This window comes from Chaetura pelagica, unplaced genomic scaffold (genome assembly GCF_000747805.2).
Source record: "Chaetura pelagica isolate M959 unplaced genomic scaffold, ChaPel_1.0 scaffold244, whole genome shotgun sequence".
NCBI lineage: Eukaryota > Metazoa > Chordata > Aves > Apodiformes > Apodidae > Chaetura > Chaetura pelagica.
Genome location: NW_009953719.1, coordinates 1,967,844 through 1,981,855, shown reverse-complemented (window position 1 = coordinate 1,981,855; position 14,012 = coordinate 1,967,844).

The window sequence follows — 14,012 nt, the reverse complement described above, 5'->3', positions numbered from 1 at the left end:
CTACCTCTTTTCCTCACCAGCCCTTTGGAAAAGCCAAAGGAGAGTTTCCATCAGAGCACATGCTGGTAAGGAAGTTAGTGTAGACAAAGTCAGTAAAACATAGAGCTACATACCAAAACACCAACCATGAATACCTTGATATTAAGGTAATTCCAGCAGCCAGGGATATAACAAGCACATTAACACTGCTTCCAGAGACCACATTATCAAGAAGTCAAACCCAGCTTGCATACACACAGAAATGTTCCTGTTGCATGAAGCCAGATTTGCTTGTGCAAGATCTGTTTTGGCAGACACAACTGATTAAAAGCGTACAGGAGCATGACTTGTCCAAATGGCCTCTGCTGTTTGCTTTTTTTCGAATCAGATATGCTTTGCCACTTGAGCAAACCCTCATGCACGCTTCAGTACCATTCTGATATAGGGGCAAAACTTGATCTGCCTTTTTCAACCAGCATAAACCATGAACAGGCCTGACACTAAAAAAAAAAAAAAAGAAAAAAAAAAAAAAGCATGGATGAGTAATTAAAACATTGGAAAGAACTATATAATCTTCAGCTCTTTCTTAGTTCTGAAGTGGTTCAGTAGATTATAAAAGTCCCTCCTGAATTCTCAGTGCTCTGCCTAGCATGAACACCCTCCTCCCTTTGGGCTATGCACTGGGTCATGCTGCTCAGTTATTAACCAGCAAAATCCTCTACAGCTGAGTTATGGAATACAAAAGGAGAGAGCAGAGGTAGTGGAAGGGAAGCTGTGTTGCAAAACGATGCTTCAGCTCTGCCATCACCTGCAGCATGCAGTCACACCACTGGACACTGCTACCCTGGGCTTCATAAAAACGTCTTTCAGCATTAGGACGGATCAGCATTGAGAGTGGTAACAGGCAGGCTGGCATTCAGTCATATTGTGCAAGATGCTGCCTTTACAAGCTAAATTTAACAATTTTTATTTTCATTCACAAAAGGACTGAGCCAAGAGAACTGTAAATAGCCCTTCAAGTCAAAATCAGTTCCCAAAGTTCTGCCTTTAGCTCCCCATCCCATGGCAGACTTCTCCAATGGCTCAGGGAGCCTTTTATGGGGTGGGTCTATAGGCCCCAGGGTTGAGCATTCATAAGCTGGTAAAAGCAGAGGTAGGACCGAGCCTGCAGGCAGGGCAGTGCCCAGGGGCTGCAGCACTGGTTGTGTTAGGGGTGGGGGCTGTGCTAGGGCCAGAGCAACAACTATTTAGAGACCAGTGTTAAGAGAATGAAAACCAAAATCCATTCGTGTCTCTCCTAGGCTGCCTGCCTGATATCTGGATCTGGAATATGAAGTAAAGCTGGAGAAGTCTCGTGGTACATTGGTTCTGAAGGAGATTCCTACAGGAATCTTATATTTTCCAAGGGCAGGATGTAGTGCTTTGCAGTAACTATGGACTTATGTAGATGCATCTTGGAATCTACACTCATGCAAGCATACAGGAAAACAACTGAGCAGGCAGAGAGAAGGCAAAAGATTTAGTGAGGTTAAGGGAGAAGCTCTCAGTGATTTCACAGGTCTCTGTATCTGGCCTCCAAGTGGAGAAAAAAGCACACACCACCAGCATCTGAACAGCTATCACACTGGAAGTGAGCCATCTGTCCTTCCAAAAATCTGCGCTCCATCCTCTGCCGTTGGCTCTGCAGATGAACAGGAGACTTGGATGTGCAGAGCCTTCAGTCTCATAACCTTCATGTACACCAAATTCTTCTTTCAAAAAGAAGTAAGCAAGCTGATCAATTTCTGAAACCCTCTTTTTTGTGTTGGGAAATAGGGTTGATATAATGTTACTGGAAAAGAAAGAAAGGCTCCCCAGAAACCCATTCTGATCTTTTATTTTTAAGAATGGCTTTTCTTTGGCAGTGCAGCATTCAATACTTTTGAATGCCTGCCTTGCTGGAGTATTGTTGCTTCAAATTCTTTTCAGTTTCAAACACTTCATTAGCACAGCTAAGCATTTAAAATCTGCCTCTGCTGTGCTGCTTTTCCCACCCACTAACCCTTTCCTCATTCTTGTTGTGCAAACCTTACCTGTCTTTTTCTACATGGGCAGGTCTAAACAGACTCCTGAGAGCCTGTCCCTTCTTTTTCTGGGAAGCTGGGCACCAGCACTACTCTGCAAGGCTGGAAGGGACATTATTGTTGCGTTATGTTTAACAGTCTCATTCCCTGTGCTTCCACTTTCGTTTACTTCATCCTGCTGTAGGAACATTAGTGACCCCTCATAATAGGCCTCTGGCACAGAAAAATGTCTCAACAACACCACAGAGATGGAACTGAGCTAAAGGAGGACAGGAGTGATGTCCCAATCAATGTGAACAGTTACTACAAAGGTCAGGACTAGACCTTCAGAGAATTTAAAGCTCCTCATTGTCCTGATTTGCAGTCACTGCCAGTATTTCTTCATTCCTCCCTTCTAAGATGTCTTTGGGCGCTTTCAGTAGCGACACCCTTGTCCTTCTTTCTCGCTGAGGCATTTGTCTTTTCCACATCTCATCTGTTTTCCTCCATTTTGCTTAATGTTCTATTCCTCTCCTCTTTCCCACTGTCTGTGAATCAGAAAATCCAAACTAGCTGTGCTTACAACACCACCACAGAAGCATGTAGAGGTGACACAAGACTGAGCTCTGTCTCATATCTTACCGTAGGTTCACACCACTTATTCCTGACCCCTGCAATTATATGACTCTGTTTTCAATGGTTTCAAATTTTGCAAGGGTTTAACCCTTTGGGCCAAGGTTTTCCTCAAGACTGATCACAAGCAAAGATGCTTTTTCATTCATGTGTTTACTTAATGTGCTAGTCAAAACAAAATAGCCATTTCTAAAATCAAAGCCAGGAAAATATATTTTCTGATGTTCCTTCATCCATGCTAAGGCAGTTTTGTTGCCTTTTCCTTCAGGAAACTAGAGTGTAAACACATAAGCAATTCTTGGTGCAGAGACTGAAGCTCACACTTTCCATATCTACCCTAACAGCTTGGCCATAGAGTACTGTCAATACCTTCTTGCTTTATGGCCTTATAAATCCTCATCCATGCAGTGATGCAGCTTCATCAGGAAGTGAAAAGTCTCCCCTCCTCACCTCCCCACTTTCTTATTAATGAACTCTGCTGTAAGGGTGGAACAGATGGCCTCAGACATGGGAGGAGTCTCATCTCCACCTCTTTCAATGGTGAGAATTGGGAACACAACTGGCAGCAGCCACACAGTTCACAGACCCTTGCTACATTTGAGGGAGGTGGAGAAGTCGAGGAGAGATGTTGGGAGAAGGCTGAAGACAAGCCAAGGAATGCCCCATTTCTGGCTCTTCTTGCTTAGGCTCACGATAAGCGAATCCATTTGGTGTCTTACTGGGTGCTTTGTGACATGCCCAAACACAGAGCTGTTGGGTGCCCAGCAAAATGAGGGTCAGAATTGGAGCCACCTGTACATGTCGAGCACTTCCAGCACAAAACAGAAGCTGGGCAGGGATTTTCTGCAAAATAGTTTTTCAATTAGTCAACGAAGGCCTACATAAGTCCTAACTAAGTACTTAATTCCTTTTTTGGGAGCAGGCCCTTTGCCAGCCAGCTGCTGTGACTGCTGTGAGAGTGTACTTTCACACAGCTCCCACTGCCTTTCCCATCCTACTGCCTACCTCATTCTGGCTCCAGGACAGACCACCTTGAGGACAAGCCACCTCATTGGAGCACAGCTTCCAGAGAGCAGAGGCTGGGCACAAGCACCCAGAGAGGCCATAGTGCTCTTTTTTTTCAAGGCTGGGGCTTGAGATGGTTGAGTTTCTTGCCCAGGGGCATAGTTTACCTCTCTTTATGCTTATTTATACATTGCCTGGTATAAATCACTTGGCTATATATATATATATAATCTGACCGCATGAGCTCGTGTGCCAAAGCACTTTCATGTTTCTGTACACAACTGAGGGATGACTGTCCTTCCTTCTAGTATTTTAGTCACATGGTAGTGGAGTTTATAATTATATAGAAAAGAGTGAACCTGATCCCATCTACTGCTCAGGTTGTTCAATCTGGCAAAGTCTGTAGTGAAGGGAGACCACTCCCAGGTCAGTACAGAACACAAATGCACCAGACTGAGCTATTCCCTAGGTTTGCTGGGACTGTCATTCCCTGCTCAACATAGGTTGGCTGTGTCCTTGTTTTCCTTTCTTTCACAGAAGGTAAAATATGACACTTTGCTTTTAACCTCCCCAGTACTCACCCATCACTTCACAAGCTGGCAGATGCCTACTCTACCACTTAATAATAGTAATTAGAATAAAGTTAAATTTATAACAACTGACTTGTCAGTCTACAGTTGGTTTAACATATACTGCTTTTATTTCAGACTGGAAGAAGAGTTATTAGGACAGAAAGCTTGCCTGGATTCTTTTCTGATTTGTTTGCTTTTGTCTCCAAATTAATTTCTTGGTCAAACAAAAATCTGGTTTAATTTAAAAACAAACAAGCAAACAAAACCAGAAACAGACACTTAATCTACATTTTTAATTTAAATTGTCAGCAGGTGGCTGAAAATTAATAGTAATGAGCTTAGTCATGGTTATGCAAGAGGCAAGAAGAAAAGTTAGCACTTTGCTGATAGTTCATGAAAGCTGGCAAAAACATCTGCAGTCTACCTTCCCCAGGGACACTTCTCCCTGTTTCCCAGCTACCATAGCTGATATATGAAAGATATATATCAGGCAGCAGTGAGAAATCTCAAAAAATTCAGAGTGGTTTGGATCTCTATTTCTTTTCTTAGACTACACACTCCCTGAGCTTCAAACCCAACATTGGTCACCAGGACCCAGAACCAGACTTGTTCTTATGAGCAGGGGTATCAGCTCCTACCTGTATGTCAGCTGTGCAGTATGAACACATCCAGTCCCTCAGCAGCTCTCTTTTTAATTACCATTTGCGATGCCAATTCATCACATGATGCATGCACTGTATCCCAGTCAAGTTTGGCTTTGTTTTTTAATTAGTCGTTGGACACTAGGGCTCTCATAGCTCAGTGTAGGTGTGGTCATGAGGTGAGTTTCCCTGCAGGGTATCGGGCTTCTGCTGGGGCAGATTTTTTAATGGGCTCTCTTCGTATGAAAGCTGTATTTCCCATAAATCACAGCACTCCTTTTGCACATACCACAAGACATTACACTGACAGTATCACCTCACAAATATCCCACTGTATGTACACTTTCTCAAAGCCTGCCAAAATAAACATGCTTATAATTTTCCATCTCTATGCAGTTGCTAAATCTCAAAACTGAAATACCAGACTATGGAAAGAATTTTCCACGCAAAAAAAAAATAATTCTGTACGTTTTATAAAGGTAAAAATTCAATAGCATTGAAAATAATGGTAGGCCTGAAAAAGGCAGGGAAAGCCTCAAGATAAGAAAGCATTTTATTTAAAGGTCTGTATATTGATAACCTTTTGTTCCTCTAGTCCTTAAAGTAGACAGAGTAAAATCTAATTGAGGAATCAGCACACCTTGACCCAGCAGGACAGTGGACCCTGTTAAAGTAGTTAAGCTTTCCCTCTGTGACAGTTTCTGAGTCTCTCTTTCCTGTACGGTGTAGTTGCTTTGTGCTGCTTCATCTAGCAGAGTAAGAATAAATGCAGAGTAGCTTGCTAAATAAGCCAAAGTTAAGGCTTCTCTGCATGGCCAGGACATTCCAGTGAATTTGGCCTTGTGATTTTTGCAATACGACAAAGCACATTTCCAAGAAAGAGCAATGGGCTTGACATGCTCTCATCTTCAAACATTTTACAAGCTGATTTTCTCGGGAAGTTATTTGGTTATGAAGAATTGCCCTACCTGTGTGAACAAGTTCATACTCTGGAAAACATTTTCAAAACATGACCAGCAAAATGCAGACTGTGAGTTGAAGCAACCACTTCCCTCACCCTGATGATTTTTAACCTGTTTGTCTTTCTCAGGCAAAGCACAGATGATGCTACTGGCACAGCAGAGACACATATAGATGACTTAGTTGGTTTTTGGTAATTAATTCTTTCATTGTGAACTGCAGAATAAGAGTGTTCAGCATTCTTTTTGAGGGACACAACAGCTTAAAAAATGTTCAGTCCTACTCTATTTTCTCTGTACTACAAAGATTTCAAATGGCACCATGCACCCATTTCCCTTGGTTGTCCAGGTCCAATAGAGAGCAATTTCTACTTGATCTTGAACAAACATCTGGCAGCTACTTAACAAAAGAAAAACATTAAAACTTTTAAATGCTAGAAAGAAAATTCAATGGTGTCTAATAAAATCAGGACATATGGTTTTTCACAGGCAAACATATATATGCACTTACATAGAAACCATAAGTTCATTTTTACTATTTAAAATATTGCTGGATGGTATGTGTGTTTCCATAAATGATGCATTACCTGTTCTGTAAAGCACAAGCAGTTGCAAATATAGAGTCAGGCTGTTCTGTAAAGCACAAGCAGTTGCAAATACAGAGTAAGGATGTAGAAAAATTGATGTATCCAGAGTCAGCTGTGAATGCATCTTCTTTTATATACTTTTCCCTTTGTGCTATCACTACCATCAACAAAGTCTACATCTTGACACAAAATTATTTTCTCCAATGTCAGGTCTCAGACACATCCACAAAGAGCAGTAACCACAACAATTAAGTCTCTTCTTGAGCTTTGCCAAAGCACTGTGCAAGTTGCCACAGCACAGTCCCCGGGTGGCCATTGGTGTGACTCCAGGGCTTGTGCTCCCTGTCCCATCCCCATCTCCCTCCTTGGCCTCATTCGCATCCCTGGCCTCCCACTGTCCCCTGCCAACCATTGTCTCCTCATTGGCCTTGCAGAGTGTGGCCATAGCTCCCAGGGGGACAGAAATGGTCACAGGGCTCCTGTAAACCACTAAAATGCTGCGCTGGTGTATAAAACGGGGCCTTTCACCTACATCTGTGAAGTGGTCTAGAAAAAATTAAAAATATCAGTGACACTTTCATATTGGTGTAGGGTTGCTTATTCTCAGTTACTGCCCAAGACTTTTATTTCAGGACAATTTCCTCTATTTTTCTTTTTCTTTTTCTTTTCTTTTCTATTTTTCCCCCTGACCAATCCATGGATGAGGTTAATTTAGGGTTTAAAAGGCTTTTTGTCACACATACACACACACCCCATATATGTTTTCCACTTAAGCCTGTGCTTTTTCCTAGACCCACCCAAATTCCAGTACATAGCTCATTTGTGTGCCAAACTTTCATACTCTCCATACAATTAATGGAAAAATGCTCTTTTTTCCACTTCTGCACATTTTGGGGAAATGAGGGGGAGGGCGTGTAGAGGAGAGGGAAGAGAAGCCTCTAGAGAAATTTAGTTATACCTGTTATTTCAGAGCAGAAACAGGAGAGAGTCCCAGCATTGTCCATGGGAAAACTGTGTTTCTGCTCATGGGTGAAGATGGACAGGGTCCAAGCCCCACTGGTTTTTTAGGACTTTGAGCTGTATCTTTGGAGTTCTAAGGATATTTAAAAATTGTTAATTATAAAGTAAAAGTAGCATAAGCTGCTGGGTGATGTATGTTTCCATTATGCTTATATGAAGCACTTCAGTAACACTCTGGAGTGTGTTAATATTTTATGAGAGGGATGAAAAACAAAATCAAAGCTTGAGAAACATTGGGGATTTTTAAATGGAAAGTATAGGTTTAATCTCTGTCATTCTGTGTTCCCTTAAATAAGGTATTTCAGGCCATAGGCATCTTGGTGAAAGGTGGTAGACTGAGAGCAAAGTCCTCCTCTGTGTTCAGTTCTGGAGTCCCTGACGTAAGAAAGACATGGAATTGTTGGGGGGGGGTTTAGAGGAGGGCCATGAAGATGATCAAAAGGCTGGAGCACCTCTTCCATGAGGACAGGCTGAGAGAGTTGGGGTTATTCATCCTGGAGAAGGGAAGGTTCTGGAGAAACTTCATAGTGGCTTTCCAGTACCTGAAGGGGCTACAGGCAAGCTATGGAGGGACTTTTTACAAGAGTATGCAGCAGTAGGGCAATGGGGAATGTCTTAAACTGGAAGAGGGGAGAGTTAAGTTAGACATTAGGAAGAAAATGTTTAGTCTGAGGGTGATGAGACACTGAAACAGAGAATTTGTGGAAGCTCCCTCCCTGGAAGTGTTTAAGGCCAGGCTGGATAAGCCTTAGAGAAATCTGGTCCTGTGGGAGGTGTCCCTGCCTAGGCCAGAGGGATTCGAACTAAGTGATGTTTAAGGCCCCTTCCAACCCAAACCACTCTCTGATTCTATGATTCTATCACTCTCTTGTCACCAACAGCAGCCTGGCAGAGGGAGGGCTGCAGGGCCAACACCTTTCCACCCCTGCACGTGCCTTCCCTCCTACAATGGCTGCTATTGTAGCATGTGGTGGTGGTAGGAACCATCAGGCCATGGGGAAGGAAGCAGCAAAGTCCTGTTTCCTCCTGCTATTGCATCTCCAGGGTGAACCCCAGGGCTGTAACAACATGCAAGCTCTGTGAAAAGTTCCATTGCACTCACTTCTTAGTAAGTCTAGTTAAGGCTAGTCCCTCTTATTTTTTTTTCTTCTCAGTAAAGGCATTAATGAAGCCTCTCTGCCTTAAAAAGCCACCTAGTTTTATGAAGCTTGTTGGAATATAATCTCTGAAGCCTCTGTTCACCTGCCAAGTTTAGCTGAATTTAGCCCATGGATTTAAATAGGTGGGCTGTTTCGTATCCGTGGTTGTCAGGGGATGGAAAAGAAAATTTGCTAGGTTAATTTTTTATCTTTTCCATCAACAAAATGCTATCATTGTACAGAACCTTATTGTCACTCTTATATTGCAAACATTGATATAAACATGAAAAAGCTTTTTCCTGAGTTTCTTGACTGTGAGGCTAAATAGCCCAGGATTGTATGTCTTCCAGAGAAACTCCCAAAGAAAAGGAGGGAAAAGATTATTTGTTTTCCTCATTGCTTTCCCAAATTACTCAGTCCCTGCCAGTTTCCATGATACAGACCCCTCAGTTTGCTACAGAGACTGTGGCTTCTGAAAGGGAGGAAATAGCATGAATGTACTGGTGCACATCAATGTTTTTTTATTTTCTTGCCAAACCAAAAATACTAAAACAAACAAAAAGTGAAAAAAAAAAAAAGTGTTCAACTTTTCTGGTAAAATTTTTTTAAAAGTCATTCTTGACTGAAGAGACTGTTTATTCAAACCAAAATTAAACCTTCCATTTTACTTTGACATTTGTATGTGTGTGTTTGTGTCAATATATCAGGTGAGGAACAAAACATAGATTGAAGGGACATATTGCAACATCTTGCTTCCACAATGTCAATTTTTTTTTATACTTTTCCTTTTCAGGTCTTTTCCTTTTCTTAGTCTAAGATGTTCTATCTTGTTCAGACGAATTCATTCAATCTTTCATCTCAACTAAATCTGCATTTTCAGTCTGTAAACGTCTGGCTGAAAAACCCCAGCCTTCTGTAACCATAAAGACCACCTGAGTTTCCTGGCTGGTTCAGAGACAAGTGAAGTTTGTGCAATGAACTACTGTTCCTCTTAGGAGAAAACAGCACAAGCAATGCTTGTCCCCATTTTTAGTACCTGGGGACATAACTGTGTTATTCATTATTCATTCTTCTTTGTCCTATAGTTTTTTGGAAGCCTCCATACAACCACTGTGGTGCTCTGCTGCAACAGGCTGAAAAAAAAGCAGCAATAATATGCCAAAACAAGAAAAAAACTCATGCTGTTTTTCAAAGTTACCACATTTCCTTATACCTCAAAGGAGGTTATTTCGCTTGTTTATTTACACATACCTTATCTTCATAAGTGTTCCTTTATGATCCCATGTAATCTCAAAAGCTCTGTAATCTTTTACAGTTGGGAACTTGGGAAGGTCTAGCTTTGATCACTGAAGTAATTAGACTGAACAGAACATTGTTCATGTTCTGCTTGAGAATAGTTTCTGACTACAGTCTGAATACCACAAACTTTTTTTCAAAATTCTACAATATTCAGCAAATTCTGCCTTGTTTTTTGTAAGTTTGCCAGATGCCATGAATTTCAGAAGTCACTCTGATGTTTTCCAAGCAGCCTGATTTATGAGAACAAAAATTACCACCATTACCCAGTTGCTTTCTGCCACCTTGTTATAAGGCTCAACTGATACATCAGTGGATATATAGTCTGGCTGAGGAGTTCAGGCATAAACAGTAATTGGGGTATGTGGAAATCAACTGCTTCTCACACAAGAGATCATTCTTTCAGGGGAAAAAATAAAACTTTTATATCTCTAACCTTCTGAACTATTCCTGTACTATTTAATTTAATGAGGTCTCAGTTTTCATTGAAAAATACACTTGATGGGAAATGTGTAACTAGACCTAAGAGAAGTTTATATGTGATTTTAGTGCTATTGAACAGAATTAATATTTTGTAGACAATTGTCAAAGATACGTGCCTGCAAAATAGCTAAGCAGGACTGTGACTATAACAAATTACAGCAACAAATTTCAAACTGGGTTAAGATTGTGCCCTTGCTAGAAAGTCCCAAAGATTGTGACTCTCCACTAGGCAGATGACAAGTTAATGGCAAAGCAGAAAACCCCCTTCATTCACTGCTCTGGTAGTGACACGCTGACAAACCCTGTCTCTCCAAAAGGATATAGAATCATAGAACCATTTTGTATGGAAAAGAATTTTGATATCAGTAAGTCCAACAGTTAGCACGACACACTGCCAAGTCCAGCACTAAACCATGGCTCTAAATACCACGTCTGTATGAAAGCATTTCCCCTGCACCACTTGCAATGTTGTTCAGATTTCAGTAAAGCATTTGACACTGTCTTCCACAGCTTCCTTGTAGATAAGCTAAGGAAGTGTGGTCTTGATGATCAGGTAGTTAGATGGATTGTGAACTGGTTGAAAGGAAGAAGTCAGAGAGTTGTGGTCAATGGGACAGAATCTAGTTGGAGGTCTGTGACTAGTGGAGTCCCTCAGGGGTCAGTACTGGGACCAGTACTAATTAATATTTTCATCAATGACCTGGATGAGGGAACAGAGTGTGCCCTCAACAAGTTTGCTGATGACACTAAACTGGGAGGAGTGGCTGACACACCAGAGGCTGTGCTGCCATTCAGCAAGACCTGGACAGGCTGGAGAGCTGGGATTGATGAAATTCAAAAAGGGCAAGTGTAGAGTCTTGCACCTGGGGAATAACAACCCCAGGTACCAGTACAGGTTGGGGGCTGACCTGCTGGAGAGCAGTGTAGGAGAAAGTGACCTGGGGGCTCTTGTGGACAGGAGGATGACCATGAACCAGCAATGTGCCCTTGTGGCCAAGAAGGCCAATGGCATCCTGGGGTGCATTAGAAAGGGTGTGGTTAGTAGGTCAAGGGAGGTTCTCCTCCCCCTCTATCCTGCCTTGGTGTTCCTGCATCTGGAGTATTGTGTCCAGTTCTGGGCCCCTCAGTTCCAGAAGGACAGGGAACTGCTTGAAAGAGTCCAGTGCTGAGCCACAGAGATGATGGAGTGGAACATCTCCCTTATGAGGAAAGGCTGAGGGAGCTGGGTCTCTTTGGCTTGGAGAAAAGGAGATTGAGGGGTGACCTCATCAAAGTTCACAAATACGTTAAGGGTGAGTGTCTGGAGGACAGAGCCAGGCTTTTATCAGTGATGTCTAGTGATAGAACAAGGGGCAATGGGTGCAAACTGGAGCATAAAAGGTTCCACATAAACATCAGAAAAAGCTTCTTTACTGTCAGAGTAACAGAGCACTGGAACAGGCTGCCCAGAGAGGTTGTGGAGACTCCTTCTCTGGAGACATTCAAAACCTGCCTGGACACGTTCCTGTGTGATGTGCTCTGGGTGACCCTGCTCTGGCAGGGGGGTTGGACTAGATGATCTTTTGAGGTCCCTTCCAACCCCTAAGATTCTGTGATTCTGTGATTCTTGTCTTCAGGTAGCTTGATGCCACAGCATCTCCAAAATCCACCTCTTCTTCAAGTCTAGAATTTCAGTTTATTAATTAGCCATTTCCTAATGCTCATCTTGTTCACAGTTCTTCTCAACTGTCCTGTGGACAAATCACTCAAACTTCTGGGGTAAAAATCTAATTTCCTTTCTACCATTTTGACTGTAATTTTCCCCTTCATTAATGCAAACATCTATTTCATTATTTCATACCCATAAAGCTTACAGCCTAACCTCTCCACTGCGCTGGCCCCCATAGCTCTGCTTTCTTTTGCTCTTTGTTGACATCTCATTCCTCTTTCTCATCAACGTGTATTGTTTGACTTTTTTTTTTTTTTTTTCTCTTCAGATTTGGACTTCTCTTATGCTGTTCCAGAACAGTTTCCCATTTGACATATGTGAAACTTCATCAGCTTTCAACCATGTCCTGAAAATACACCTGTTATGAGACATAACATCAATACACATCTGCTAGTTACTGTGCTTACCTAGCAAGTTCCTCCTTTGTGTTTCATTATGCCTCACTTGCTGTTAGATGATTTAGAGCAGATCTAAAGTTTTCCTCTTCATTTTCTCATAGAATCATAGAATTGTAGAATCCTAGAACCACAGAATCATAGAATGGTTTGAGTTGGAAGAGACCTTAGAGATCATCTAGTTCCAACCGCCTTGCATGGGCAATGACACCTCCCACTACACCAGGTTGCTCAGTGTTCCAACACTTTCAGGGATGGGGCATCCACAACTTCCCTGGGCAACATGTTCCAGTGTTTCACCACCCTCACACTAAGGAATTTCTTCCTACTGTCTAATATCTAATCTAATATCTATCTAATATCATCTGACTGAAAAGCAAGTTGAGGTCCTACAGCATGGTGAGAAATAACATTCTGATTATAGGCTGTATCCAGCAGCAGCATTTATATCAAGTGATTTTTTTTTCTTGGTGACATTCCTTTTTTTCAGGATGGCTCTGTCTAATACATAACTGGGACACCCTGAATTATGATTCTTTACACAACAGTGGCTTGTGTCTGAAATAAATTTTGAGATATACTTTTCCTAAAAAAATGGGAATACCAGACATCTCTAAACCTCTCTGTGGGACAGTAGTTCTGGCTCGGCTACCAAGCATCCACCAAAATGAAGCCATATCTAAAGTAACATGCATTGCAAGACAAATTTTTTGATTCTGCAGGTTGAAATTCCTCTCAGTTAAACGTTAGTTCTCTAAAATGTTTCTATCTAGTCTGTGCTAGGCTTCTGAGGCACCAGAGTCGATGGAGAGAGCTGGATGCCTCTACACAGTGAGTCTGCCTCTTCTTCCTCTAATGCTAGAAGGTGCACATCTCCTTGTAGTGTCTGATGAGAGAAGATCAGATCTTTAAGACAGCTGACATTTATCTCATCCTTGCACCTGTACAGCAAGGATACTGCTTCTGAGAGGTGCCAAAAATAAATAAATAAACTTTTCCAGTGCATGCTTCGTGGAAGTATGAGGCTTACACATGTAAACTGTATAGTACCTGTATGCATTTTAAGATGGAATATTGAGATAGCCAGCATGGTTTTACTAAGAGCAAGTCCTGCCTGACCATGCTAGTGGTTTTCTACAATGGAGTAACTACATCACTGAACAAGGGAAAAGTAGTGGATGTCATCTATCTGGACTTCTGCAAGGCCTTTGACACAGACTGCCACAACATCCTTCTCTCTAAGTTGGAAAGATATGGGTTGATGGGTGGAGAAGGAATTGGCTGGATGGTTGCATCCAGACAATAGCAGTGGTCAGTGGTCACTGGGAATGGTAGTGGTCAATGGCTCGATGTCCAGTTGGAGAGGGGTGACAAGTGATGTCCCTCAGGAGTCTGTACTGGGACAAGTGCTGTTTAATATCTACATCAATGACATAGACAGTGGGATTGGACATGAGCAAACAATGTGCACTTGCAGCCCACAGGGCCAACCACATCCTGAGCTGCATCAAAAGCAGTGTGGCCAGCAGGGACAGAGAGGTGATTCTCCTACA